This window comes from Carcharodon carcharias, chromosome 6 (genome assembly GCF_017639515.1).
Source record: "Carcharodon carcharias isolate sCarCar2 chromosome 6, sCarCar2.pri, whole genome shotgun sequence".
Lineage (NCBI taxonomy): Eukaryota > Metazoa > Chordata > Chondrichthyes > Lamniformes > Lamnidae > Carcharodon > Carcharodon carcharias.
The window spans coordinates 186,966,600-186,993,664 of NC_054472.1; positions in this window are offsets into that span (position 1 = coordinate 186,966,600).

Consider the following 27,065-nt stretch of genomic DNA (forward strand, 5'->3'; position numbering starts at 1 on the left):
GTCGAGAGTTGGGAGCAGTGTCGAGAGTTGGGAGCAGTGTCGAGAGTTGGGAGCAGTGTCGAGAGTTGGGAGCAGTGTCGAGAGTTGGGAGCAGTGTCGAGAGTTGGGAGCAGTGTCGAGAGTTGGGAGCAGTGTCGAGAGTTGGGAGCAGTGTCGAGAGTTGGGAGCAGTGTCGAGAGTTGGGAGCAGTGTCGAGAGTTGGGAGCAGTGTCGAGAGTTGGGAGCAGTGTCGAGAGTTGGGAGCAGTGTCGAGAGTTGGGAGCAGTGTCGAGAGTTGGGAGCAGTGTCGAGAGTTGGGAGCAGTGTCGAGAGTTGGGAGCAGTGTCGAGAGTTGGGAGCAGTGTCGAGAGTTGGGAGCAGTGTCGAGAGTTGGGAGCAGTGTCGAGAGTTGGGGAGCAGTGTCGTGAGTTGGGAGCAGTGTCGAGAGGTTCGGAGCAGTGTCGAGGGTTGGGAGCAGTGTCGAGAGTGGGGAGCAGTGTCGAGAGGTGGGAGCAGTGTCGAGAGTTGGGAGCAGTGTCGAGAGTTGGGAGCAGTGTCGAGAGTTGGGAGCAGTGTCGAGAGTTGGGAGCAGTGTCGAGAGTTGGGAGCAGTGTCGAGAGTTGGGAGCAGTGTCGAGTGTTGGGAGCAGTGTCGAGAGTTGGGAGCAGTGTCGAGAGTTGGGAGCAGTGTCGAGAGTTGGGAGCAGTGTCGAGAGTTGTGAGTAGTGTCGAGAGTTGGGGAGCCGTGTCGAGAGTTGGGAGCAGTGTCGAGAGTTGGGAGCAGTGTCGAGAGTTGGGAGCAGTGTCGAGAGTTGGGAGCAGTGTCGAGAGTTGGGAGCAGTGTCGAGAGTTGGGAGCAGTGTCGAGAGTTGGGAGCAGTGTCGAGAGTTGGGCGCAGTGTCGAGAGTTGGGAGCAGTGTCGAGAGTTGGGAGCAGTGTCGAGAGTTGGGAGCAGTGTCGAGAGTTGGGAGCAGTGTCGAGAGTTGGGAGCAGTGTCGAGAGTTGGGAGCAGTGTCGAGAGTTGGGAGCAGTGTCGAGAGTTGGGAGCAGTGTCGAGAGTTGGGAGCAGTGTCGAGAGTTGGGAGCAGTGTCGAGAGTTGGGAGCAGTGTCGAGAATTGGAGCAGTGTCGAGAGTTGGGAGCAGTGTCGAGAGTTGGGAGCAGTGTCGAGAGTTGGGAGCAGTGTCGAGAGGTGGGAGCAGTGTCGAGAGTTGGGAGCAGTGTCGAGAGTTGGGAGCAGTGTCGAGAGTTGGGAGCAGTGTCGAGAGTTGGGAGCAGTGTCGAGAGTTGGGAGCAGTGTCGAGAGTTGGGAGCAGTGTCGAGAGTTGGGAGCAGTGTCGAGAGTTGGGAGCAGTGTCGAGAGTTGGGAGCAGTGTCGAGAGTTGGGAGCAGTGTCGAGAGTTGGGAGCAGTGTCGAGAGTTGGGAGCAGTGTCGAGAGTTGGGATCAGTGTGGAGATTGGGATGAGTGTCGAGAGTTGTGATCAGTGTCGAGTGTTGTGATCGATGTCGAGAGTTGGGATCGGTGTCGAGAGTTGGGAGCAGTGTCGAGAGTTGGGAGCAGTGTCGAGAGTTGGGAGCCCTGTCGAGAGTTGGGATCGGTGTCGAGAGTTGGGAGCAGTGTCGAGAGTTGGGAGCAGTGTCGAGAGTTGGGAGCAGTGTCGAGAGTTGGGAGCAGTGTCGAGAGTTGGGAGCAGTGTCGAGAGTTGGGAGCAGTGTCGAGAGTTGGGAGCAGTGTCGAGAGTTGGGAGCAGTGTCGAGAGTTGGGAGCAGTGTCGAGAGTTGGGAGCAGTGTCGAGAGTTGTGAGCAGTGTCGAGAGTTGGGAGCAGTGTCGAGAGTTGGGAGCAGTGTCGAGAGTTGGGAGCAGTGTCGAGAGTTGGGAGCAGTGTCGAGAGTTGGGAGCAGTGTCGAGAGTTGGGAGCAGTGTCGAGAGTTGGGAGCAGTGTCGAGAGTTGGGAGCAGTGTCGAGAGTTGGAAGCAGTGTCGAGAGTTGGGAGCAGTGTCGAGCGTTGGGAGCAGTGTCGAGAGTTGGGAGCAGTGTCGAGAGTTGGGAGCAGTGTCGAGAGTTGGGAGCAGTGTCGAGAGTTGGGAGCAGTGTCGAGAGTTGGGAGCAGTGTCGAGAGTTGGGAGCCGTGTCGAGAGTTGGGAGCAGTGTCGAGAGTTGGTTGTAGTGTCGAGAGTTGGGAGCAGTGTCGAGAGTTGGGAGCAGTGTCGAGAGTTGGGAGCAGTGTCGAGAGTTGGGAGCAGTGTCGAGAGTTGGGAGCAGTGTCGAGAGTTGGGAGCAGTGTCGAGAGTTGGGAGCAGTGTCGAGAGTTGGGAGCAGTGTCGAGAGTTGGGAGCAGTGTCGAGAGTTGGGCGCAGTGTCGAGAGTTGGGAGCAGTGTCGAGAGTTGGGCGCAGTGTCGAGAGTTGGGAGCAGTGTCGAGAGTTGGGAGCAGTGTCGAGAGTTGGGAGCAGTGTCGAGAGTTGGGAGCAGTGTCGAGAGTTGGGAGCAGTGTCGAGAGTTGGGAGCAGTGTCGAGAGTTGGGAGCAGTGTCGAGAGTTGGGAGCAGTGTCGAGAGTTGGGAGCAGTGTCGAGAGTTGGGAGCAGTGTCGAGAGTTGGGAGCAGTGTCGAGAGTTGGGAGCAGTGTCGAGAGTTGGGAGCAGTGTCGAGAGTTGGGAGCAGTGTCGAGAGTTGGGAGCAGTGTCGAGAGTTGGGAGCAGTGTCGAGAGTTGGGAGCAGTGTCGAGAGTTGGGAGCAGTGTCGAGAGTTGGGAGCAGTGTCGAGAGTTGGGAGCAGTGTCGAGAGTTGGGAGCAGTGTCGAGAGTTGGCAGCAGTGTCGAGAGTTGGGAGCAGTGTCGAGAGTTGGGAGCAGTGTCGAGAGTTGGGAGCAGTGTCGAGAGTTGGGAGCAGTGTCGAGAGTTGGGAGCAGTGTCGAGAGTTGGGAGCAGTGTCGAGAGTTGGGAGCAGTGTCGAGAGTTGGGAGCAGTGTCGAGAGTTGGGAGCAGTGTCGAGAGTTGGGAGCAGTGTCGAGAGTTGGGAGCAGTGTCGAGAGTTGGGAGCAGTGTCGAGTGTTGGGAGCAGTGTCGAGAGTTGGGAGCAGTGTCGAGAGTTGGGAGCAGTGTCGAGAGTTGGGAGCAGTGTCGAGAGTTGGGAGCAGTGTCGAGAGTTGGGAGCAGTGTCGAGAGTTGGGAGGAGTTTCGAGTTGGGAGCAGTGTAGAGTTGGGAGCAGTGTTCCGAGTTGGGAGCAGTGTTCCGAGTTGGGAGCAGTGTTCAGAGTTGGGATCAGTGTCGAGAGTTGGGATCAGTGTCGAGAGTTGGGAGCAGTGCCGAGAGTTGGGAGCAGTGCCGAGAGTTGGGAGCAGTGCCGAGAGTTGGGAGCAGTGTCGAGAGTTGGGAGCAGTGTCGAGAGTTGGGAGCAGTGTCGAGAGTTGGGAGCAGTGTCGAGAGTTGTGAGCAGTGTCGAGAGTTGGGAGCAGTGTCGAGAGTTGGGAGCAGTGTCGAGAGTTGGGAGCAGCTTCGAGAGTTGGGAGCAGTGTCGAGAGTTGGGAGCAGCGTCGAGAGTTGGGAGAAGCGTCGAGAGTTGGGAGCAGTGTCGAGAGTTGGGAGCAGTGTCGAGAGTTGGGAGCAGTGTCGAGAGTTGGGCGCAGTGTCGAGAGTTGTGTGCAGTGTCGAGAGTTGGGAGCAGTGTCGAGAGTTGGGAGCAGTGTCGAGAGTTGGGAGCAGTGTCGAGAGTTGGGAGCCGTGTCGAGAGTTGGTAGCAGTGTCGAGAGTTGTTAGCAGTGTCGAGAGTTGGCGCAGTGTCGAGAGTTGGGAGCAGTGTCGAGAGTTGGGTGCAGTGTCGAGAGTTGGGAGCAGTGTCGAGAGTTGGGAGCAGTGTCGAGAGTTGGGAGCAGTGTCGAGAGTTGGGAGCAGTGTCGAGAGTTGGTAGCAGTGTCGAGGGTTGGGAGCAGTGTCGAGGGTTGGGAGCAGTGTCGAGAGTTGGGAGCAGTGTCGAGAGTTGGGAGCAGTGTCGAGAGTTGGGAGCAGTGCGAGAGTTGGGAGCAGTGTCGAGAGTTGGGAGCAGCGTCGAGAGTTGGGAGCAGCGTCGAGAGTTGGGAGCAGCGTCGAGAGTTGGGAGCAGCGTCGAGAGTTGGGAGCAGCGTCGAGAGTTGGGAGCAGTGTCGAGAGTTGGGAGCAGTGTCGAGAGTTGGGAGCAGTGTCGAGAGTTGGGAGCAGTGTCGAGAGTTGGAGCAGTGTCGAGAGTTGGGAGCATTGTCGAGAGTTGTAGCAGTGTCGAGAGTTGGGAGCAGTGTCGAGAGTTGGGAGCAGTGTCGAGAGTTGGGAGCAGTGTCGAGAGTTTGGAGCAGTGTCGAGAGTTGTGAGCAGTGTCGAGAGTTGGGAGCAGTGTCGAGAGTTGGGAGCAGTGCGCAGAGTTGGGAGCAGTGTCGAGAGTTGGGAGCAGTGTCGAGAGTTGGGAGCAGTGTCGAGAGTTGGGAGCAGTGTCGAGAGTTGGGAGCAGTGTCGAGAGTTGGGAGCAGTGTCGAGAGTTGGATGCAGTGTCGAGAGTTGGGAGCAGTGTCGAGAGTTGGGAGCAGTGTCGAGAGTTGGGAGCAGTGTCGAGAGTTGGGAGCAGTTTCGAGAGTTGGGAGCAGTGTCGAGAGTTGGGGAGAGTGTCGAGAGTTGGCGCAGGCAGTGTCGAGAGTTGGGAGGCAGTGTCGAGAGTTGGGATCAGTGTCGAGAGTTGGGAGCTTTGTCGAGAGTTGGGAGCATTGTCGAGAGTTGGGAGCAGTGTCGAGAGTTGGGAGCAGTGTCGAGAGTTGGGAGCAGTGTCGAGAGTTGGGAGCAGTGTCGAGAGTAGGGAACAGTGTCGAGAGTTGGGAGCAGTGTCGAGAGTTGGGAGCAGTGTCGAGAGTTGGGAGCAGTGTCGAGAGTTGGGAGCAGTGTCGAGAGTTGGGAGCAGTGTCGAGAGTTGGAGCAGTGTCGAGAGTTGGGAGCAGTGTCGAGAGTTGGGAGCAGTGTCGAGAGTTGGGAGCAGTGTCGAGAGCTGGGAGCAGTGTCGAGAGTTGGGAGCAGTGTCGAGAGTTGGGAGCAGTGTCGAGAGTTGGGAGCAGTGTCGAGAGTTGGGAGCAGTGTCGAGAGTTGGGAGCAGTGTCGAGAGTTGGGAGCAGTGTCGAGATTTGGGAGCAGTGTCGAGAGTTGGGAGCAGTGTCGAGAGTTGGGAGCAGTGTCGAGAGTTGTGATCAAGGACGAGATGTGGGATCCGTGTCGAGAGTTGGGAGCAGTGTCGATAGTTGTGAGCAGTGTCGAGAGTTGGGAGCAGTGTCGAGAGTTGGGAGCAGTGTCGAGAGTTGGGAGCAGTGTCGAGAGTTGGGAGCAGTGTCGAGAGTTGGGAGCTGTTCAGTGCTGAGTGTTTGGAGCAGGAGCTGTGTTCAGTGCTGAGTGTTTGGAGCAGGAGCTGTGTTCAGTGCTGAGTGTTTGGAGCAGGAGCTGTGTTCAGTGCTGAGTGTTTGGAGCAGGAGCTGTGTTCAGTGCTGAGTGTTTGGAGCAGGAGCTGTGTTCAGTGCTGAGTGTTTGGAGCAGGAGCTGTGTTCAGTGCTGAGTGTTTGGAGCAGGAGCTGTGTTCAGTGCTGAGTGTTTGGAGCAGGAGCTGTGTTCAGTGCTGAGTGTTTGGAGCAGGAGCTGTGTTCAGTGCTGAGTGTTTGGAGCAGGAGCTGTGTTCAGTGCTGAGTGTTTGGAGCAGGAGCTGTGTTCAGTGCTGAGTGTTTGGAGCAGGAGCTGTGTTCAGTGCTGAGTGTTTGGAGCAGGAGCTGCGTTGAATGCTGAGTGTTTGGAGCAGGAGCTGTGTTCAGTGCTGAGTGTTTGGAGCAGGAGCTGTGTTCAGTGCTGAGTGTTTGGAGCAGGAGCTGTGTTCAGTGCTGAGTGTTTGGAGCAGGAGCTGTGTTCAGTGCTGAGTGTTTGGAGCAGGAGCTGTGTTCAGTGCTGAGTGTTTGGAGCAGGAGCTGTGTTCAGTGCTGAGTGTTTGGAGCAGGAGCTGTGTTCAGTGCTGAGTGTTTGGAGCAGGAGCTGTGTTCAGTGCTGAGTGTTTGGAGCAGGAGCTGTGTTCAGTGCTGAGTGTTTGGAGCAGGAGCTGTGTTCAGTGCTGAGTGTTTGGAGCAGGAGCTGTGTTCAGTGCTGAGTGTTTGGAGCAGGAGCTGTGTTCAGTGCTGAGTGTTTGGAGCAGGAGCTGTGTTCAGTGCTGAGTGTTTGGAGCAGGAGCTGTGTTCAGTGCTGAGTGTTTGGAGCAGGAGCTGTGTTCAGTGCTGAGTGTTTGGAGCAGGAGCTGTGTTCAGTGCTGAGTGTTTGGAGCAGGAGCTGTGTTCAGTGCTGAGTGTTTGGAGCAGGAGCTGTGTTCAGTGCTGAGTGTTTGGAGCAGGAGCTGTGTTGAGTGCTGAGTGTTTGGAGCAGGAGCTGTGTTCAGTGCTGAGTGTTTGGAGCAGGAGCTGTGTTCAGTGCTGAGTGTTTGGAGCAGGAGCTGTGTTCAGTGCTGAGTGTTTGGAGCAGGAGCTGTGTTCAGTGCTGAGTGTTTGGAGCAGGAGCTGTGTTCAGTGCTGAGTGTTTGGAGCAGGAGCTGCGTTGAGTGCTGAGTGTTTGGAGCAGGAGCTGTGTTCAGTGCTGAGTGTTTGGAGCAGGAGCTGTGTTCAGTGCTGAGTGTTTGGAGCAGGAGCTGTGTTCAGTGCTGAGTGTTTGGAGCAGGAGCTGTGTTCAGTGCTGTGTGTTTGGAGCAGGAGCTGTGTTCAGTGCTGAGTGTTTGGAGCAGGAGCTGTGTTCAGTGCTGAGTGTTTGGAGCAGGAGCTGTGTTCAGTGCTGAGTGTTTGGAGCAGGAGCTGTGTTCAGTGCTGAGTGTTTGGAGCAGGAGCTGTGTTCAGTGCTGAGTGTTTGGAGCAGGAGCTGTGTTCAGTGCTGAGTGTTTGGAGCAGGAGCTGTGTTCAGTGCTGAGTGTTTGGAGCAGGAGCTGTGTTCAGTGCTGAGTGTTTGGAGCAGGAGCTGTGTTCAGTGCTGAGTGTTTGGAGCAGGAGCTGTGTTCAGTGCTGAGTGTTTGGAGCAGGAGCTGTGTTCAGTGCTGAGTGTTTGGAGCAGGAGCTGTGTTCAGTGCTGAGTGTTTGGAGCAGGAGCTGTGTTCAGTGCTGAGTGTTTGGAGCAGGAGCTGTGTTCAGTGCTGAGTGTTTGGAGCAGGAGCTGTGTTCAGTGCTGAGTGTTTGGAGCAGGAGCTGTGTTCAGTGCTGAGTGTTTGGAGCAGGAGCTGTGTTCAGTGCTGAGTGTTTGGAGCAGGAGCTGTGTTCAGTGCTGAGTGTTTGGAGCAGGAGCTGTGTTCAGTGCTGAGTGTTTGGAGCAGGAGCTGTGTTCAGTGCTGAGTGTTTGGAGCAGGAGCTGTGTTCAGTGCTGAGTGTTTGGAGCAGGAGCTGTGTTCAGTGCTGAGTGTTTGGAGCAGGAGCTGTGTTCAGTGCTGAGTGTTTGGAGCAGGAGCTGTGTTCAGTGCTGAGTGTTTGGAGCAGGAGCTGTGTTCAGTGCTGAGTGTTTGGAGCAGGAGCTGTGTTCAGTGCTGAGTGTTTGGAGCAGGAGCTGTGTTCAGTGCTGAGTGTTTGGAGCAGGAGCTGTGTTCAGTGCTGAGTGTTTGGAGCAGGAGCTGTGTTCAGTGCTGAGTGTTTGGAGCAGGAGCTGTGTTCAGTGCTGAGTGTTTGGAGCAGGAGCTGTGTTCAGTGCTGAGTGTTTGGAGCAGGAGCTGTGTTCAGTGCTGAGTGTTTGGAGCAGGAGCTGTGTTCAGTGCTGAGTGTTTGGAGCAGGAGCTGTGTTCAGTGCTGAGTGTTTGGAGCAGGAGCTGTGTTCAGTGCTGAGTGTTTGGAGCAGGAGCTGTGTTCAGTGCTGAGTGTTTGGAGCAGGAGCTGTGTTCAGTGCTGAGTGTTTGGAGCAGGAGCTGTGTTCAGTGCTGAGTGTTTGGAGCAGGAGCTGTGTTCAGTGCTGAGTGTTTGGAGCAGGAGCTGTGTTCAGTGCTGAGTGTTTGGAGCAGGAGCTGTGTTCAGTGCTGAGTGTTTGGAGCAGGAGCTGTGTTCAGTGCTGAGTGTTTGGAGCAGGAGCTGTGTTCAGTGCTGAGTGTTTGGAGCAGGAGCTGTGTTCAGTGCTGAGTGTTTGGAGCAGGAGCTGTGTTCAGTGCTGAGTGTTTGGAGCAGGAGCTGTGTTCAGTGCTGAGTGTTTGGAGCAGGAGCTGTGTTCAGTGCTGAGTGTTTGGAGCAGGAGCTGTGTTCAGTGCTGAGTGTTTGGAGCAGGAGCTGTGTTCAGTGCTGAGTGTTTGGAGCAGGAGCTGTGTTCAGTGCTGAGTGTTTGGAGCAGGAGCTGTGTTCAGTGCTGAGTGTTTGGAGCAGGAGCTGTGTTCAGTGCTGAGTGTTTGGAGCAGGAGCTGTGTTCAGTGCTGAGTGTTTGGAGCAGGAGCTGTGTTCAGTGCTGAGTGTTTGGAGCAGGAGCTGTGTTCAGTGCTGAGTGTTTGGAGCAGGAGCTGTGTTCAGTGCTGAGTGTTTGGAGCAGGAGCTGTGTTCAGTGCTGAGTGTTTGGAGCAGGAGCTGTGTTCAGTGCTGAGTGTTTGGAGCAGGAGCTGTGTTCAGTGCTGAGTGTTTGGAGCAGGAGCTGTGTTCAGTGCTGAGTGTTTGGAGCAGGAGCTGTGTTCAGTGCTGAGTGTTTGGAGCAGGAGCTGTGTTCAGTGCTGAGTGTTTGGAGCAGGAGCTGTGTTCAGTGCTGAGTGTTTGGAGCAGGAGCTGTGTTCAGTGCTGAGTGTTTGGAGCAGGAGCTGTGTTCAGTGCTGAGTGTTTGGAGCAGGAGCTGTGTTCAGTGCTGAGTGTTTGGAGCAGGAGCTGTGTTCAGTGCTGAGTGTTTGGAGCAGGAGCTGTGTTCAGTGCTGAGTGTTTGGAGCAGGAGCTGTGTTCAGTGCTGAGTGTTTGGAGCAGGAGCTGTGTTCAGTGCTGAGTGTTTGGAGCAGGAGCTGTGTTCAGTGCTGAGTGTTTGGAGCAGGAGCTGTGTTCAGTGCTGAGTGTTTGGAGCAGGAGCTGTGTTCAGTGCTGAGTGTTTGGAGCAGGAGCTGTGTTCAGTGCTGAGTGTTTGGAGCAGGAGCTGTGTTCAGTGCTGAGTGTTTGGAGCAGGAGCTGTGTTCAGTGCTGAGTGTTTGGAGCAGGAGCTGTGTTCAGTGCTGAGTGTTTGGAGCAGGAGCTGTGTTCAGTGCTGAGTGTTTGGAGCAGGAGCTGTGTTCAGTGCTGAGTGTTTGGAGCAGGAGCTGTGTTCAGTGCTGAGTGTTTGGAGCAGGAGCTGTGTTCAGTGCTGAGTGTTTGGAGCAGGAGCTGTGTTCAGTGCTGAGTGTTTGGAGCAGGAGCTGTGTTCAGTGCTGAGTGTTTGGAGCAGGAGCTGTGTTCAGTGCTGAGTGTTTGGAGCAGGAGCTGTGTTCAGTGCTGAGTGTTTGGAGCAGGAGCTGTGTTCAGTGCTGAGTGTTTGGAGCAGGAGCTGTGTTCAGTGCTGAGTGTTTGGAGCAGGAGCTGTGTTCAGTGCTGAGTGTTTGGAGCAGGAGCTGTGTTCAGTGCTGAGTGTTTGGAGCAGGAGCTGTGTTCAGTGCTGAGTGTTTGGAGCAGGAGCTGTGTTCAGTGCTGAGTGTTTGGAGCAGGAGCTGTGTTCAGTGCTGAGTGTTTGGAGCAGGAGCTGTGTTCAGTGCTGAGTGTTTGGAGCAGGAGCTGTGTTCAGTGCTGAGTGTTTGGAGCAGGAGCTGTGTTCAGTGCTGAGTGTTTGGAGCAGGAGCTGTGTTCAGTGCTGAGTGTTTGGAGCAGGAGCTGTGTTCAGTGCTGAGTGTTTGGAGCAGGAGCTGTGTTCAGTGCTGAGTGTTTGGAGCAGGAGCTGTGTTCAGTGCTGAGTGTTTGGAGCAGGAGCTGTGTTCAGTGCTGAGTGTTTGGAGCAGGAGCTGTGTTCAGTGCTGAGTGTTTGGAGCAGGAGCTGTGTTCAGTGCTGAGTGTTTGGAGCAGGAGCTGTGTTCAGTGCTGAGTGTTTGGAGCAGGAGCTGTGTTCAGTGCTGAGTGTTTGGAGCAGGAGCTGTGTTCAGTGCTGAGTGTTTGGAGCAGGAGCTGTGTTCAGTGCTGAGTGTTTGGAGCAGGAGCTGTGTTCAGTGCTGAGTGTTTGGAGCAGGAGCTGTGTTCAGTGCTGAGTGTTTGGAGCAGGAGCTGTGTTCAGTGCTGAGTGTTTGGAGCAGGAGCTGTGTTCAGTGCTGAGTGTTTGGAGCAGGAGCTGTGTTCAGTGCTGAGTGTTTGGAGCAGGAGCTGTGTTCAGTGCTGAGTGTTTGGAGCAGGAGCTGTGTTCAGTGCTGAGTGTTTGGAGCAGGAGCTGTGTTCAGTGCTGAGTGTTTGGAGCAGGAGCTGTGTTCAGTGCTGAGTGTTTGGAGCAGGAGCTGTGTTCAGTGCTGAGTGTTTGGAGCAGGAGCTGTGTTCAGTGCTGAGTGTTTGGAGCAGGAGCTGTGTTCAGTGCTGAGTGTTTGGAGCAGGAGCTGTGTTCAGTGCTGAGTGTTTGGAGCAGGAGCTGTGTTCAGTGCTGAGTGTTTGGAGCAGGAGCTGTGTTCAGTGCTGAGTGTTTGGAGCAGGAGCTGTGTTCAGTGCTGAGTGTTTGGAGCAGGAGCTGTGTTCAGTGCTGAGTGTTTGGAGCAGGAGCTGTGTTCAGTGCTGAGTGTTTGGAGCAGGAGCTGTGTTCAGTGCTGAGTGTTTGGAGCAGGAGCTGTGTTCAGTGCTGAGTGTTTGGAGCAGGAGCTGTGTTCAGTGCTGAGTGTTTGGAGCAGGAGCTGTGTTCAGTGCTGAGTGTTTGGAGCAGGAGCTGTGTTCAGTGCTGAGTGTTTGGAGCAGGAGCTGTGTTCAGTGCTGAGTGTTTGGAGCAGGAGCTGTGTTCAGTGCTGAGTGTTTGGAGCAGGAGCTGTGTTCAGTGCTGAGTGTTTGGAGCAGGAGCTGTGTTCAGTGCTGAGTGTTTGGAGCAGGAGCTGTGTTCAGTGCTGAGTGTTTGGAGCAGGAGCTGTGTTCAGTGCTGAGTGTTTGGAGCAGGAGCTGTGTTCAGTGCTGAGTGTTTGGAGCAGGAGCTGTGTTCAGTGCTGAGTGTTTGGAGCAGGAGCTGTGTTCAGTGCTGAGTGTTTGGAGCAGGAGCTGTGTTCAGTGCTGAGTGTTTGGAGCAGGAGCTGTGTTCAGTGCTGAGTGTTTGGAGCAGGAGCTGTGTTCAGTGCTGAGTGTTTGGAGCAGGAGCTGTGTTCAGTGCTGAGTGTTTGGAGCAGGAGCTGTGTTCAGTGCTGAGTGTTTGGAGCAGGAGCTGTGTTCAGTGCTGAGTGTTTGGAGCAGGAGCTGTGTTCAGTGCTGAGTGTTTGGAGCAGGAGCTGTGTTCAGTGCTGAGTGTTTGGAGCAGGAGCTGTGTTCAGTGCTGAGTGTTTGGAGCAGGAGCTGTGTTCAGTGCTGAGTGTTTGGAGCAGGAGCTGTGTTCAGTGCTGAGTGTTTGGAGCAGGAGCTGTGTTCAGTGCTGAGTGTTTGGAGCAGGAGCTGTGTTCAGTGCTGAGTGTTTGGAGCAGGAGCTGTGTTCAGTGCTGAGTGTTTGGAGCAGGAGCTGTGTTCAGTGCTGAGTGTTTGGAGCAGGAGCTGTGTTCAGTGCTGAGTGTTTGGAGCAGGAGCTGTGTTCAGTGCTGAGTGTTTGGAGCAGGAGCTGTGTTCAGTGCTGAGTGTTTGGAGCAGGAGCTGTGTTCAGTGCTGAGTGTTTGGAGCAGGAGCTGTGTTCAGTGCTGAGTGTTTGGAGCAGGAGCTGTGTTCAGTGCTGAGTGTTTGGAGCAGGAGCTGTGTTCAGTGCTGAGTGTTTGGAGCAGGAGCTGTGTTCAGTGCTGAGTGTTTGGAGCAGGAGCTGTGTTCAGTGCTGAGTGTTTGGAGCAGGAGCTGTGTTCAGTGCTGAGTGTTTGGAGCAGGAGCTGTGTTCAGTGCTGAGTGTTTGGAGCAGGAGCTGTGTTCAGTGCTGAGTGTTTGGAGCAGGAGCTGTGTTCAGTGCTGAGTGTTTGGAGCAGGAGCTGTGTTCAGTGCTGAGTGTTTGGAGCAGGAGCTGTGTTCAGTGCTGAGTGTTTGGAGCAGGAGCTGTGTTCAGTGCTGAGTGTTTGGAGCAGGAGCTGTGTTCAGTGCTGAGTGTTTGGAGCAGGAGCTGTGTTCAGTGCTGAGTGTTTGGAGCAGGAGCTGTGTTCAGTGCTGAGTGTTTGGAGCAGGAGCTGTGTTCAGTGCTGAGTGTTTGGAGCAGGAGCTGTGTTCAGTGCTGAGTGTTTGGAGCAGGAGCTGTGTTCAGTGCTGAGTGTTTGGAGCAGGAGCTGTGTTCAGTGCTGAGTGTTTGGAGCAGGAGCTGTGTTCAGTGCTGAGTGTTTGGAGCAGGAGCTGTGTTCAGTGCTGAGTGTTTGGAGCAGGAGCTGTGTTCAGTGCTGAGTGTTTGGAGCAGGAGCTGTGTTCAGTGCTGAGTGTTTGGAGCAGGAGCTGTGTTCAGTGCTGAGTGTTTGGAGCAGGAGCTGTGTTCAGTGCTGAGTGTTTGGAGCAGGAGCTGTGTTCAGTGCTGAGTGTTTGGAGCAGGAGCTGTGTTCAGTGCTGAGTGTTTGGAGCAGGAGCTGTGTTCAGTGCTGAGTGTTTGGAGCAGGAGCTGTGTTCAGTGCTGAGTGTTTGGAGCAGGAGCTGTGTTCAGTGCTGAGTGTTTGGAGCAGGAGCTGTGTTCAGTGCTGAGTGTTTGGAGCAGGAGCTGTGTTCAGTGCTGAGTGTTTGGAGCAGGAGCTGTGTTCAGTGCTGAGTGTTTGGAGCAGGAGCTGTGTTCAGTGCTGAGTGTTTGGAGCAGGAGCTGTGTTCAGTGCTGAGTGTTTGGAGCAGGAGCTGTGTTCAGTGCTGAGTGTTTGGAGCAGGAGCTGTGTTCAGTGCTGAGTGTTTGGAGCAGGAGCTGTGTTCAGTGCTGAGTGTTTGGAGCAGGAGCTGTGTTCAGTGCTGAGTGTTTGGAGCAGGAGCTGTGTTCAGTGCTGAGTGTTTGGAGCAGGAGCTGTGTTCAGTGCTGAGTGTTTGGAGCAGGAGCTGTGTTCAGTGCTGAGTGTTTGGAGCAGGAGCTGTGTTCAGTGCTGAGTGTTTGGAGCAGGAGCTGTGTTCAGTGCTGAGTGTTTGGAGCAGGAGCTGTGTTCAGTGCTGAGTGTTTGGAGCAGGAGCTGTGTTCAGTGCTGAGTGTTTGGAGCAGGAGCTGTGTTGAGTGCTGAGTGTTTGGAGCAGGAGCTGCGTTCAGTGCTGAGTGTTTGGAGCAGGAGCTGCGTTCAGTGCTGAGTGTTTGGAGCAGGAGCTGTGTTCAGTGCTGAGTGTTTGGAGCAGGAGCTGTGTTCAGTGCTGAGTGTTTGGAGCAGGAGCTGTGTTCAGTGCTGAGTGTTTGGAGCAGGAGCTGTGTTCAGTGCTGAGTGTTTGGAGCAGGAGCTGTGTTCAGTGCTGAGTGTTTGGAGCAGGAGCTGTGTTCAGTGCTGAGTGTTTGGAGCAGGAGCTTTGTTCAGTGCTTACTGTTTGGAGCAGGACTTGTGTTCAGTGCTGAGTGTTTGGAGCAGGAGCTGTGTTCAGTGCTGAGTGTTTGGAGCAGGAGCTGTGTTCAGTGCTGAGTGTTTGGAGCAGGAGCTGTGTTCAGTGCTGAGTGTTTGGAGCAGGAGCTGCGTTGAGTGCTGAGTGTTTGGAGCAGGAGCTGCGTTGAGTGCTGAGTGTTTGGAGCAGGAGCTGCGTTGAGTGCTGAGTGTTTGGAGCAGGAGCTGCGTTGAGTGCTGAGTGTTTGGAGCAGGAGCTGCGTTGAGTGCTGAGTGTTTGGAGCAGGAGCTGTGTTGAGTGCTGAGTGTTTGGAGCAGGAGCTGTGTTCAGTGCTGAGTGTTTGGAGCAGGAGCTGTGTTCAGTGCTGAGTGTTTGGAGCAGGAGCTGTGTTCAGTGCAGAGTGTTTGGAGCAGGAGCTGTGTTCAGTGCTGAGTGTTTGGAGCAGGATCTGTGTTCAGTGCTGAGTGTTTGGAGCAGGAGCTGTGTTCAGTGCTGAGTGTTTGGAGCAGGAGCTGTGTTCAGTGCTGAGTGTTTGGAGCAGGAGCTGTGTTCAGTGCTGAGTGTTTGGAGCAGGAGCTGTGTTCAGTGCTGAGTGTTTGGAGCAGGAGCTGTGTTCAGTGCTGAGTGTTTGGAGCAGGAGCTGCGTTGAGTGCTGAGTGTTTGGAGCAGGAGCTGCGTTGAGTGCTGAGTGTTTGGAGCAGGAGCTGCGTTGAGTGCTGAGTGTTTGGAGCAGGAGCTGTGATCAGTGCTGAGTGTTTGGAGCAGGAGCTGCGTTGAGTGCTGAGTGTTTGGAGCAGGAGCTGTGTTCAGTGCTGAGTGTTTGGAGCAGGAGCTGTGTTCAGTGCTGAGTGTTTGGAGCAGGAGCTGTGTTCAGTGCTGAGTGTTTGGAGCAGGAGCTGTGTTCAGTGCTGAGTGTTTGGAGCAGGAGCTGCGTTGAGTGCTGAGTGTTTGGAGCAGGAGCTGCGTTGAGTGCTGAGTGTTTGGAGCAGGAGCTGCGTTGAGTGCTGTGTGTTTGGAGCAGGAGCTGTGTTCAGTGCTGAGTGTTTGGAGCAGGAGCTGCGTTGAGTGCTGAGTGTTTGGAGCAGGAGCTGTGTTCAGTGCTGAGTGTTTGGAGCAGGAGCTGTGTTCAGTGCTGAGTGTTTGGAGCAGGAGCTGTGTTCAGTGCTGAGTGTTTGGAGCAGGAGCTGTGTTCAGTGCTGAGTGTTTGGAGCAGGAGCTGTGTTCAGTGCTGAGTGTTTGGAGCAGGAGCTGTGTTCAGTGCTGAGTGTTTGGAGCAGGAGCTGTGTTCAGTGCTGAGTGTTTGGAGCAGGAGCTGTGTTCAGTGCTGAGTGTTTGGAGCAGGAGCTGTGTTCAGTGCTGAGTGTTTGGAGCAGGAGCTGTGTGCAGTGCTGAGTGTTTGGAGCAGGAGCTGTGTTCAGTGCTGAGTGTTTGGAGCAGGAGCTGTGTTCAGTGCTGAGTGTTTGGAGCAGGAGCTGTGTTCAGTGCTGAGTGTTTGGAGCAGGAGCTGTGTTCAGTGCTGAGTGTTTGGAGCAGGAGCTGTGTTCAGTGCTGAGTGTTTGGAGCAGGAGCTGCGTTGAGTGCTGAGTGTTTGGAGCAGGAGCTGTGTTCAGTGCTGAGTGTTTGGAGCAGGAGCTGTGATCAGTGCTGAGTGTTTGGAGCAGGAGCTGCGTTGAGTGCTGAGTGTTTGGAGCAGGAGCTGTGTTCAGTGCTGAGTGTTTGGAGCAGGAGCTGCGTTCAGTGCTGAGTGTTTGGAGCAGGAGCTGCGTTGAGTGCTGAGTGTTTGGAGCAGGAGCTGTGTTCAGTGCTGAGTGTTTGGAGCAGGAGCTGTGCTTCAGTGCTGAGTGTTTGGAGCAGGAGCTGTGTTCAGTGCTGAGTGTTTGGAGCAGGAGCTGTGTTCAGTGCTGAGTGTTTGGAGCAGGAGCTGTGTTCAGTGCTGAGTGTTTGGAGCAGGAGCTGTGTTCAGTGCTGAGTGTTTGGAGCAGGAGCTGTGTTCAGTGCTGAGTGTTTGGAGCAGGAGCTGCGTTGAGTGAGTGTTTGGAGCAGGAGCTGTGTTCAGTGCTGAGTGTTTGGAGCAGGAGCTGTGTTCAGTGCTGAGTGTTTGGAGCAGGAGCTGTGTTCAGTGCTGAGTGTTTGGAGCAGGAGCTGCGTTGAGTGAGTGTTTGGAGCAGGAGCTGTGTTCAGTGCTGAGTGTTTGGAGCAGGAGCTGCGTTGAGTGAGTGTTTGGAGCAGGAGCTGTGATCAGTGCTGAGTGTTTGGAGCAGGAGCTGTGTTCACTGCTGAGTGTTTGGAGCAGGAGCTGTGTTCAGTGCTGAGTGTTTGGAGCAGGAGCTGTGTTCAGTGCTGTGTGTTTGGAGCAGGAGCTGTGTTCAGTGCTGAGTGTTTGGAGCAGGAGCTGCGTTGAGTGAGTGTTTGGAGCAGGAGCTGCGTTGAGTGAGTGTTTGGAGCAGGAGCTGTGATCAGTGCTGAGTGTTTGGAGCAGGAGCTGTGTTCAGTGCTGAGTGTTTGGAGCAGGAGCTGTGTTCAGTGCTGAGTGTTTGGAGCAGGAGCTGTGTTCAGTGCTGAGTGTTTGGAGCAGGAGCTGTGTTCAGTGCTGAGTGTTTGGAGCAGGAGCTGTGATCACTGCTGAGTGTTTGGAGCAGGAGCTGTGTTCAGTGCTGAGTGTTTGGAGCAGGAGCTGTGTTCACTGCTGAGTGGTTGGAGCAGGAGCTGCGTTGAGTGCTGAGTGTTTGGAGCAGGAGCTGTGTTCAGTGCTGAGTGTTTGGAGCAGGAGCTGTGTTCAGTGCTGAGTGTTTGGAGCAGGAGCTGTGTTCAGTGCTGAGTGTTTGGAGCAGGAGCTGTGTTCAGTGCTGAGTGTTTGGAGCAGGAGCTGTGTTCAGTGCTGAGTGTTTGGAGCAGGAGCTGTGTTCAGTGCTGAGTGTTTGGAGCAGGAGCTGTGTTCAGTGCTGAGTGTTTGGAGCAGGAGCTGCGTTCAGTGCTGAGTGTTTGGAGCAGGAGCTGTGTTCAGTGCTGTGTGCTTGGTGCAGGAGCTGTGTTCAGTGCTGAGTGTTTGGAGCAGGAGCTGTGTTCAGTGCTGAGTGTTTGGAGCAGGAGCTGTGTTCAGTGCTGAGTGTTTGGAGCAGGAGCTGTGTTCAGTGCTGAGTGTTTGGAGCAGGAGCTGTGTTCAGTGCTGAGTGTTTGGAGCAGGAGCTGTGTTGAGTGCTGAGTGTTTGGAGCAGGAGCTGTGTTCAGTGCTGAGTGTTTGGAGCAGGATCTGTGTTGAGTGCTGAGTGTTTGGAGCAGGAGCTGCGTTGAGTGCTGTGTGTTTGGAGCAGGAGCTGTGTTCAGTGCTGAGTGTTTGGAGCAGGAGCTGTGATCAGTGCTGAGTGTTTGGAGCAGGAGCTGTGTTCAGTGCTGAGTGTTTGGAGCAGGAGCTGTGTTCAGTGCTGAGTGTTTGGAGCAGGAGCTGTGTTCAGTGCTGAGTGTTTGGAGCAGGAGCTGTGTTCAGTGCTGAGTGTTTGGAGCAGGAGCTGTGTTGAGTGCTGAGTGTTTGGAGCAGGAGCTGTGTTGAGTGCTGAGTGTTTGGAGCAGGAGCTGTGTTCAGTGCTGAGTGTTTGGAGCAGGAGCTGTGTTCAGTGCTGAGTGTTTGGAGCAGGAGCTGTGTTCAGTGCTGAGTGTTTGGAGCAGGAGCTGTGTTCAGTGCTGAGTGTTTGTAGCAGGAGCTGTGTTCAGTGCTGAGTGTTTGGAGCAGGAGCTGCGTTGAGTGCTGAGTGTTTGGAGCAGGAGCTGTGTTCAGTGCTGAGTGTTTGGAGCAGGAGCTGTGTTCAGTGCTGAGTGTTTGGAGCAGGAGCTGTGTTCAGTGCTGAGTGTTTGGAGCAGGAGCTGTGTTGAGTGCTGAGTGTTTGGAGCAGGAGCTGCGTTGAGTGCTGTGTGTTTGGAGCAGGAGCTGTGTTCAGTGCTGAGTGTTTGGAGCAGGAGCTGTGATCAGTGCTGAGTGTTTGGAGCAGGAGCTGTGTTCAGTGCTGAGTGTTTGGAGCAGGAGCTGCGTTGAGTGCTGAGTGTTTGGAGCAGGAGCTGTGATCAGTGCTGAGTGTTTGGAGCAGGAGCTGTGTTCAGTGCTGAGTGTTTGGAGCAGGAGCTGTGTTCAGTGCTGAGTGTTTGGAGCAGGAGCTGTGATCAGTGCTGAGTGTTTGGAGCAGGAGCTGTGTTCAGTGCTGAGTGTTTGGAGCAGGAGCTGTGTTCAGTGCTGAGTGTTTGGAGCAGGAGCTGCGTTGAGTGCTGAGTGTTTGGAGCAGGAGCTGTGTTCAGTGCTGTGTGTTTGGAGCAGGAGCTGTGTTCAGTGCTGAGTGTTTGGAGCAGGAGCTGTGTTCAGTGCTGAGTGTTTGGAGCAGGAGCTGTGTTCAGTGCTGAGTGTTTGGAGCAGGAGCTGTGTTCAGTGCTGAGTGTTTGGAGCAGGAGCTGCGTTGAGTGAGTGTTTGGAGCAGGAGCTGTGATCAGTGCTGAGTGTTTGGAGCAGGAGCTGTGATCAGTGCTGAGTGTTTGGAGCAGGAGCTGTGTTCAGTGCTGAGTGTTTGAAGCAGGAGCTGTGCTCAGTGCTGAGTGTTTGGAGCAGGAGCTGTGTTCAGTGCTCAGTGTTTGGAGCAGGAGCTGTGTTCAGTGCTCAGTGTTTGGAGCAGGAGCTGCGTTCAGTGCTGAGTGTTTGGAGCAGGAGCTGTGTTCAGTGCAGAGTGTTTGGAGCAGGAGCTGTGTTCAGTGCTGAGTGTTTGGAGCAGGAGCTGTGATCAGTGCAGAGTGTTTGGAGCAGGAGCTGTGTTCAGTGCTGAGTGTTTGGAGCAGGAGCTGTGTTCAGTGCTGAGTGTTTGGAGCAGGAGCTGTGTTCAGTGCTGAGTGTTTGGAGCAGGATCTGTGATCAGTGCTGTGTGTTTCGAGCAGGAGCTGTGTTCAGTGCTGAGTGTTTGGAGCAGGAGCTGTGTTCAGTGCTGAGTGTTTGGAGCAGGAGCTGTGTTCAGGGCTGTGTGTTTGGAGCAGGAGCTGTGTTCAGTGCTGAGTGTTTGGAGCAGGAGCTGTGTTCAGTGCTGAGTATTTGGAGCAGGAGCTGCGTTGAGTGCTGAGTGTTTGGAGCAGGAGCTGCGTTGAGTGCTGAGTGTTTGGAGCAGGAGCTGCGTTCAGTGCTGAGTGTTTGGAGCAGGAGCTGCGTTGAGTGCTGAGTGTTTGGAGCAGGAGCTGTGTTCAGTGCTGTGTGTTTGGAGCAGGAGTTGTGTTCAGTGCTGAGTGTTTGGAGCAGGAGTTGTGTTCAGTGCTGAGTGTTTGGAGCAGGAGCTGTGTTCAGTGCTGAGTGTTTGGAGCAGGAGCTGTGTTCAGTGCTGAGTGTTTGGAGCAGGAGCTGTGTTCAGTGCTGAGTGTTTGGAGCAGGAGCTGCGTTGAGTGCTGAGTGTTTGGAGCAGGAGCTGCGTTGAGTGCTGAGTGTTTGGAGCAGGAGCTGCGTTGAGTGCTGTGTGTTTGGAGCAGGAGCTGTGATCAGTGCTGAGTGTTTGGAGCAGGAGCTGCGTTGAGTGCTGAGTGTTTGGAGCAGGAGCTGTGTTCAGTGCTGAGTGTTTGGAGCAGGAGCTGTGTTCAGTGCTGAGTGTTTGGAGCAGGAGCTGTGTTCAGTGCTGAGTGTTTGGAGCAGGAGCTGTGCTCAGTGCTGAGTGTTTGGAGCAGGAGCTGTGTTCAGTGCTGAGTGTTTGGAGCAGGAGCTGTGTTCAGTGCTGAGTGTTTGGAGCAGGAGCTGTGTTCAGTGCTGAGTGTTTGGAGCAGGAGCTGTGTTCAGTGCTGAGTGTTTGGAGCAGGAGCTGTGTTCAGTGCTGAGTGTTTGGAGCAGGAGCTGCGTTGAGTGCTGAGTGTTTGGAGCAGGAGCTGCGTTGAGTGCTGAGTGTTTGGAGCAGGAGCTGCGTTGAGTGCTGTGTGTTTGGAGCAGGAGCTGTGTTCAGTGCTGAGTGTTTGGAGCAGGAGCTGCGTTGAGTGCTGAGTGTTTGGAGCAGGAGCTGTGTTCAGTGCTGAGTGTTTGGAGCAGGAGCTGTGTTCAGTGCTGAGTGTTTGGAGCAGGAGCTGTGTTCAGTGCTGAGTGTTTGGAGCAGGAGCTGTGCTCAGTGCTGAGTGTTTGGAGCAGGAGCTGTGTTCAGTGCTGAGTGTTTGGAGCAGGAGCTGTGTTCAGTGCTGAGTGTTTGGAGCAGGAGCTGTGTTCAGTGCTGAGTGTTTGGAGCAGGAGCTGTGTTCAGTGCTGAGTGTTTGGAGCAGGAGCTGTGTTCAGTGCTGAGTGTTTGGAGCAGGAGCTGTGTTCAGTGCTGAGTGTTTGGAGCAGGAGCTGTGTTCAGTGCTGAGTGTTTGGAGCAGGAGCTGTGTTCAGTGCTGAGTGTTTGGAGCAGGAGCTGTGTTCAGTGCTGAGTGTTTGGAGCAGGAGCTGTGTTCAGTGCTGAGTGTTTGGAGCAGGAGCTGTGTTCAGTGCTGAGTGTTTGGAGCAGGAGCTGTGTTCAGTGCTGAGTGTTTGGAGCAGGAGCTGTGTTCAGTGCTGAGTGTTTGGAGCAGGAGCTGCGTTGAGTGCTGTGTGTTTGGAGCAGGAGCTGTGTTCAGTGCTGAGTGTTTGGAGCAGGAGCTGTGATCAGTGCTGAGTGTTTGGAGCAGGAGCTGCGTTGAGTGCTGAGTGTTTGGAGCAGGAGCTGTGTTCAGTGCTGAGTGTTTGGAGCAGGAGCTGCGTTGAGTGCTGAGTGTTTGGAGCAGGAGCTGTGTTCAGTGCTGAGTGTTTGGAGCAGGAGCTGTGTTCAGTGCTGAGTGTTTGGAGCAGGAGCTGTGTTCAGTGCTGAGTGTTTGGAGCAGGAGCTGTGTTCAGTGCTGAGTGTTTGGAGCAGGAGCTGTGTTCAGTGCTGAGTGTTTGGAGCAGGAGCTGTGTTCAGTGCTGAGTGTTTGGAGCAGGAGCTGTGTTCAGTGCTGAGTGTTTGGAGCAGGAGCTGTGTTCAGTGCTGAGTGTTTGGAGCAGGAGCTGTGTTCAGTGCTGAGTGTTTGGAGCAGGAGCTGTGTTCAGTGCTGAGTGTTTGGAGCAGGAGCTGTGTTCAGTGCTGAGTGTTTGGAGCAGGAGCTGTGTTCAGTGCTGAGTGTTTGGAGCAGGAGCTGTGTTCAGTGCTGAGTGTTTGGAGCAGGAGCTGTGTTCAGTGCTGAGTGTTTGGAGCAGGAGCTGTGTTCAGTGCTGAGTGTTTGGAGCAGGAGCTGTGTTCAGTGCTGAGTGTTTGGAGCAGGAGCTGTGTTCAGTGCTGAGTGTTTGGAGCAGGAGCTGTGTTCAGTGCTGAGTGTTTGGAGCAGGAGCTGTGTTCAGTGCTGAGTGTTTGGAGCAGGAGCTGTGTTCAGTGCTGAGTGTTTGGAGCAGGAGCTGTGTTCAGTGCTGAGTGTTTGGAGCAGGAGCTGTGTTCAGTGCTGAGTGTTTGGAGCAGGAGCTGTGTTCAGTGCTGAGTGTTTGGAGCAGGAGCTGTGTTCAGTGCTGAGTGTTTGGAGCAGGAGCTGTGTTCAGTGCTGAGTGTTTGGAGCAGGAGCTGTGTTGAGTGCTGAGTGTTTGGAGCAGGAGCTGTGTTCAGTGCTGAGTGTTTGGAGCAGGAGCTGTGTTCAGTGCTGAGTGTTTGGAGCAGGAGCTGCGTTGAGTGCTGTGTGTTTGGAGCAGGAGCTGTGTTCAGTGCTGAGTGTTTGGAGCAGGAGCTGTGTTCAGTGCTGAGTGTTTGGAGCAGGAGCTGTGTTCAGTGCTGAGTGTTTGGAGCAGGAGCTGTGTTCAGTGCTGAGTGTTTGGAGCAGGAGCTGTGTTCAGTGCTGAGTGTTTGGAGCAGGAGCTGTGTTCAGTGCTGAGTGTTTGGAGCAGGAGCTGTGTTCAGTGCTGAGTGTTTGGAGCAGGAGCTGTGTTCAGTGCTGAGTGTTTGGAGCAGGAGCTGCGTTGAGTGCTGAGTGTTTGGAGCAGGAGCTGTGTTCAGTGCTGAGTGTTTGGAGCAGGAGCTGTGTTCAGTGCTGAGTGTTTGGAGCAGGAGCTGTGTTCAGTGCTGAGTGTTTGGAGCAGGAGCTGTGTTCAGTGCTGAGTGTTTGGAGCAGGAGCTGTGTTCAGTGCTGAGTGTTTGGAGCAGGAGCTGTGTTCAGTGCTGAGTGTTTGGAGCAGGAGCTGTGTTCAGTGCTGAGTGTTTGGAGCAGGAGCTGTGTTCAGTGCTGAGTGTTTGGAGCAGGAGCTGTGTTCAGTGCTGAGTGTTTGGAGCAGGAGCTGTGTTCAGTGCTGAGTGTTTGGAGCAGGAGCTGTGTTCAGTGCTGAGTGTTTGGAGCAGGAGCTGTGTTCAGTGCTGAGTGTTTGGAGCAGGAGCTGTGTTCAGTGCTGAGTGTTTGGAGCAGGAGCTGTGTTCAGTGCTGAGTGTTTGGAGCAGGAGCTGTGTTCAGTGCTGAGTGTTTGGAGCAGGAGCTGTGTTCAGTGCTGAGTGTTTGGAGCAGGAGCTGTGTTCAGTGCTGAGTGTTTGGAGCAGGAGCTGTGTTCAGTGCTGAGTGTTTGGAGCAGGAGCTGTGTTCAGTGCTGAGTGTTTGGAGCAGGAGCTGTGTTCAGTGCTGAGTGTTTGGAGCAGGAGCTGTGTTCAGTGCTGAGTGTTTGGAGCAGGAGCTGCGTTGATTGCTGAGTGTTTGGAGCAGGAGCTGTGTTGACTGCTGAGTGTTTCGAGCAGGATCTGTGTTCAGTGCTGAGTATTTGGAGCAGGAGCTGTGTTCAGTGCTGAGTGTTTGGAGCAGGAGCTGTGTTCAGTGCTGAGTGTTTGGAGCAGGAGCTGTGTTCAGTGCTGAGTGTTTGGAGCAGGAGCTGTGTTCAGTGCTGAGTGTTTGGAGCAGGAGCTGTGTTCAGTGCTGAGTGTTTGGAGCAGGAGCTGTGTTCAGTGCTGAGTGTTTGGAGCAGGAGCTGTGTTCAGTGCTGAGTGTTTGGAGCAGGAGCTGTGTTCAGTGCTGAGTGTTTGGAGCAGGAGCTGTGTTCAGTGCTGAGTGTTTGGAGCAGGAGCTGTGTTCAGTGCTGAGTGTTTGGAGCAGGAGCTGTGTTCAGTGCTGAGTGTTTGGAGCAGGAGCTGTGTTCAGTGCTGAGTGTTTGGAGCAGGAGCTGTGTTCAGTGCTGAGTGTTTGGAGCAGGAGCTGTGTTCAGTGCTGAGTGTTTGGAGCAGGAGCTGTGTTCAGTGCTGAGTGTTTGGAGCAGGAGCTGTGTTCAGTGCTGAGTGTTTGGAGCAGGAGCTGTGTTCAGTGCTGAGTGTTTGGAGCAGGAGCTGTGTTCAGTGCTGAGTGTTTGGAGCAGGAGCTGTGTTCAGTGCTGAGTGTTTGGAGCAGGAGCTGTGTTCAGTGCTGAGTGTTTGGAGCAGGAGCTGTGTTCAGTGCTGAGTGTTTGGAGCAGGAGCTGTGTTCAGTGCTGAGTGTTTGGAGCAGGAGCTGTGTTCAGTGCTGAGTGTTTGGAGCAGGAGCTGTGTTCAGTGCTGAGTGTTTGGAGCAGGAGCTGTGTTCAGTGCTGAGTGTTTGGAGCAGGAGCTGTGTTCAGTGCTGAGTGTTTGGAGCAGGAGCTGTGTTCAGTGCTGAGTGTTTGGAGCAGGAGCTGTGTTCAGTGCTGAGTGTTTGGAGCAGGAGCTGTGTTCAGTGCTGAGTGTTTGGAGCAGGAGCTGTGTTCAGTGCTGAGTGTTTGGAGCAGGAGCTGTGTTCAGTGCTGAGTGTTTGGAGCAGGAGCTGTGTTCAGTGCTGAGTGTTTGGAGCAGGAGCTGTGTTCAGTGCTGAGTGTTTGGAGCAGGAGCTGTGTTCAGTGCTGAGTGTTTGGAGCAGGAGCTGTGTTCAGTGCTGAGTGTTTGGAGCAGGAGCTGTGTTCAGTGCTGAGTGTTTGGAGCAGGAGCTGTGTTCAGTGCTGAGTGTTTGGAGCAGGAGCTGTGTTCAGTGCTGAGTGTTTGGAGCAGGAGCTGTGTTCAGTGCTGAGTGTTTGGAGCAGGAGCTGTGTTCAGTGCTGAGTGTTTGGAGCAGGAGCTGTGTTCAGTGCTGAGTGTTTGGAGCAGGAGCTGTGTTCAGTGCTGAGTGTTTGGAGCAGGAGCTGCGTTGAGTGCTGAGTGTTTGGAGCAGGAGCTGTGTTCAGTGCTGAGTGTTTGGAGCAGGAGCTGTGTTCAGTGCTGAGTGTTTGGAGCAGGAGCTGTGTTCAGTGCTGAGTGTTTGGAGCAGGAGCTGTGTTCAGTGCTGAGTGTTTGGAGCAGGAGCTGTGTTGAGTGCTGAGTGTTTGGAGCAGGAGCTGTGTTCAGTGCTGAGTGTTTGGAGCAGGAGCTGTGTTCAGTGCTGAGTGTTTGGAGCAGGAGCTGTGTTCAGTGCTGAGTGTTTGGAGCAGGAGCTGTGTTCAGTGCTGAGTGTTTGGAGCAGGAGCTGTGTTCAGTGCTGAGTGTTTGGAGCAGGAGCTGTGTTCAGTGCTGAGTGTTTGGAGCAGGAGCTGTGTTCAGTGCTGAGTGTTTGGAGCAGGAGCTGTGTTCAGTGCTGAGTGTTTGGAGCAGGAGCTGTGTTCAGTGCTGAGTGTTTGGAGCAGGAGCTGTGTTCAGTGCTGAGTGTTTGGAGCAGGAGCTGTGTTCAGTGCTGAGTGTTTGGAGCAGGAGCTGCGTTGAGTGCTGAGTGTTTGGAGCAGGAGCTGCGTTGAGTGCTGAGTGTTTGGAGCAGGAGCTGTGTTGAGTGCTGAGTGTTTGGAGCAGGAGCTGTGTTCAGTGCTGAGTGTTTGGAGCAGGAGCTGCGTTGAGTGCTGAGTGTTTGGAGCAGGAGCTGCGTTGAGTGCTGAGTGTTTGGAGCAGGAGCTGCGTTGAGTGCTGAGTGTTTGGAGCAGGAGCTGTGTTCAGTGCTGAGTGTTTGGAGCAGGAGCTGTGTTCAGTGCTGAGTGTTTGGAGCAGGAGCTGCGTTGAGTGCTGAGTGTTTGGAGCAGGAGCTGCGTTCAGTGCTGAGTGTTTGGAGCAGGAGCTGTGTTCAGTGCTGAGTGTTTGGAGCAGGAGCTGCGTTCAGTGCTGAGTGTTTGGAGCAGGAGCTGTGTTCAGTGCTGAGTGTTTGGAGCAGGAGCTGTGTTCAGTGCTGAGTGTTTGGAGCAGGAGCTGTGTTCAGTGCTGAGTGTTTGGAGCAGGAGCTGTGTTCAGTGCTGAGTGTTTGGAGCAGGAGCTGTGTTCAGTGCTGAGTGTTTGGAGCAGGAGCTGTGTTCAGTGCTGAGTGTTTGGAGCAGGAGCTGTGTTCAGTGCTGAGTGTTTGGAGCAGGAGCTGTGTTCAGTGCTGAGTGTTTGGAGCAGGAGCTGTGTTCAGTGCTGAGTGTTTGGAGCAGGAGCTGTGTTCAGTGCTGAGTGTTTGGAGCAGGAGCTGTGTTCAGTGCTGAGTGTTTGGAGCAGGAGCTGTGTTCAGTGCTGAGTGTTTGGAGCAGGAGCTGTGTTCAGTGCTGAGTGTTTGGAGCAGGAGCTGTGTTCAGTGCTGAGTGTTTGGAGCAGGAGCTGTGTTCAGTGCTGAGTGTTTGGAGCAGGAGCTGTGTTCAGTGCTGAGTGTTTGGAGCAGGAGCTGTGTTCAGTGCTGAGTGTTTGGAGCAGGAGCTGTGTTCAGTGCTGAGTGTTTGGAGCAGGAGCTGTGTTCAGTGCTGAGTGTTTGGAGCAGGAGCTGTGTTCAGTGCTGAGTGTTTGGAGCAGGAGCTGTGTTCAGTGCTGAGTGTTTGGAGCAGGAGCTGTGTTCAGTGCTGAGTGTTTGGAGCAGGAGCTGTGTTCAGTGCTGAGTGTTTGGAGCAGGAGCTGTGTTCAGTGCTGAGTGTTTGGAGCAGGAGCTGTGTTCAGTGCTGAGTGTTTGGAGCAGGAGCTGTGTTCAGTGCTGAGTGTTTGGAGCAGGAGCTGTGTTCAGTGCTGAGTGTTTGGAGCAGGAGCTGTGTTCAGTGCTGAGTGTTTGGAGCAGGAGCTGTGTTCAGTGCTGAGTGTTTGGAGCAGGAGCTGTGTTCAGTGCTGAGTGTTTGGAGCAGGAGCTGTGTTCAGTGCTGAGTGTTTGGAGCAGGAGCTGTGTTCAGTGCTGAGTGTTTGGAGCAGGAGCTGTGTTCAGTGCTGAGTGTTTGGAGCAGGAGCTGTGTTCAGTGCTGAGTGTTTGGAGCAGGAGCTGTGTTCAGTGCTGAGTGTTTGGAGCAGGAGCTGTGTTCAGTGCTGAGTGTTTGGAGCAGGAGCTGTGTTCAGTGCTGAGTGTTTGGAGCAGGAGCTGTGTTCAGTGCTGAGTGTTTGGAGCAGGAGCTGTGTTCAGTGCTGAGTGTTTGGAGCAGGAGCTGTGTTCAGTGCTGAGTGTTTGGAGCAGGAGCTGCGTTGAGTGCTGAGTGTTTGGAGCAGGAGCTGTGTTCAGTGCTGAGTGTTTGGAGCAGGAGCTGTGTTCAGTGCTGAGTGTTTGGAGCAGGAGCTGTGTTCAGTGCTGAGTGTTTGGAGCAGGAGCTGTGTTCAGTGCTGAGTGTTTGGAGCAGGAGCTGTGTTCAGTGCTGAGTGTTTGGAGCAGGAGCTGTGTTCAGTGCTGAGTGTTTGGAGCAGGAGCTGTGTTCAGTGCTGAGTGTTTGGAGCAGGAGCTGTGTTCAGTGCTGAGTGTTTGGAGCAGGAGCTGTGTTCAGTGCTGAGTGTTTGGAGCAGGAGCTGTGTTCAGTGCTGAGTGTTTGGAGCAGGAGCTGTGTTCAGTGCTGAGTGTTTGGAGCAGGAGCTGTGTTCAGTGCTGAGTGTTTGGAGCAGGAGCTGTGTTCAGTGCTGAGTGTTTGGAGCAGGAGCTGTGTTCAGTGCTGAGTGTTTGGAGCAGGAGCTGTGTTCAGTGCTGAGTGTTTGGAGCAGGAGCTGTGTTCAGTGCTGAGTGTTTGGAGCAGGAGCTGTGTTCAGTGCTGAGTGTTTGGAGCAGGAGCTGTGTTCAGTGCTGAGTGTTTGGAGCAGGAGCTGTGTTCAGTGCTGAGTGTTTGGAGCAGGAGCTGTGTTCAGTGCTGAGTGTTTGGAGCAGGAGCTGTGTTCAGTGCTGAGTGTTTGGAGCAGGAGCTGTGTTCAGTGCTGAGTGTTTGGAGCAGGAGCTGTGTTGAGTGCTGAGTGTTTGGAGCAGGAGCTGTGTTCAGTGCTGAGTGTTTGGAGCAGGAGCTGTGTTCAGTGCTGAGTGTTTGGAGCAGGAGCTGTGTTGAGTGCTGAGTGTTTGGAGCAGGAGCTGTGTTCAGTGCTGAGTGTTTGGAGCAGGAGCTGTGTTCAGTGCTGAGTGTTTGGAGCAGGAGCTGAGTTCAGTGCTGAGTGTTTGGAGCAGGAGCTGTGTTCAGTGCTGAGTGTTTGGAGCAGGAGCTGTGTTCAGTGCTGAGTGTTTGGAGCAGGAGCTGTGTTCAGTGCTGAGTGTTTGGAGCAGGAGCTGTGTTCAGTGCTGAGTGTTTGGAGCAGGAGCTGTGTTCAGTGCTGAGTGTTTGGAGCAGGAGCTGTGTTCAGTGCTGAGTGTTTGGAGCAGGAGCTGCGTTCAGTGCTGAGTGTTTGGAGCAGGAGCTGTGTTCAGTGCTGAGTGTTTGGAGCAGGAGCTGTGTTCAGTGCTGAGTGTTTGGA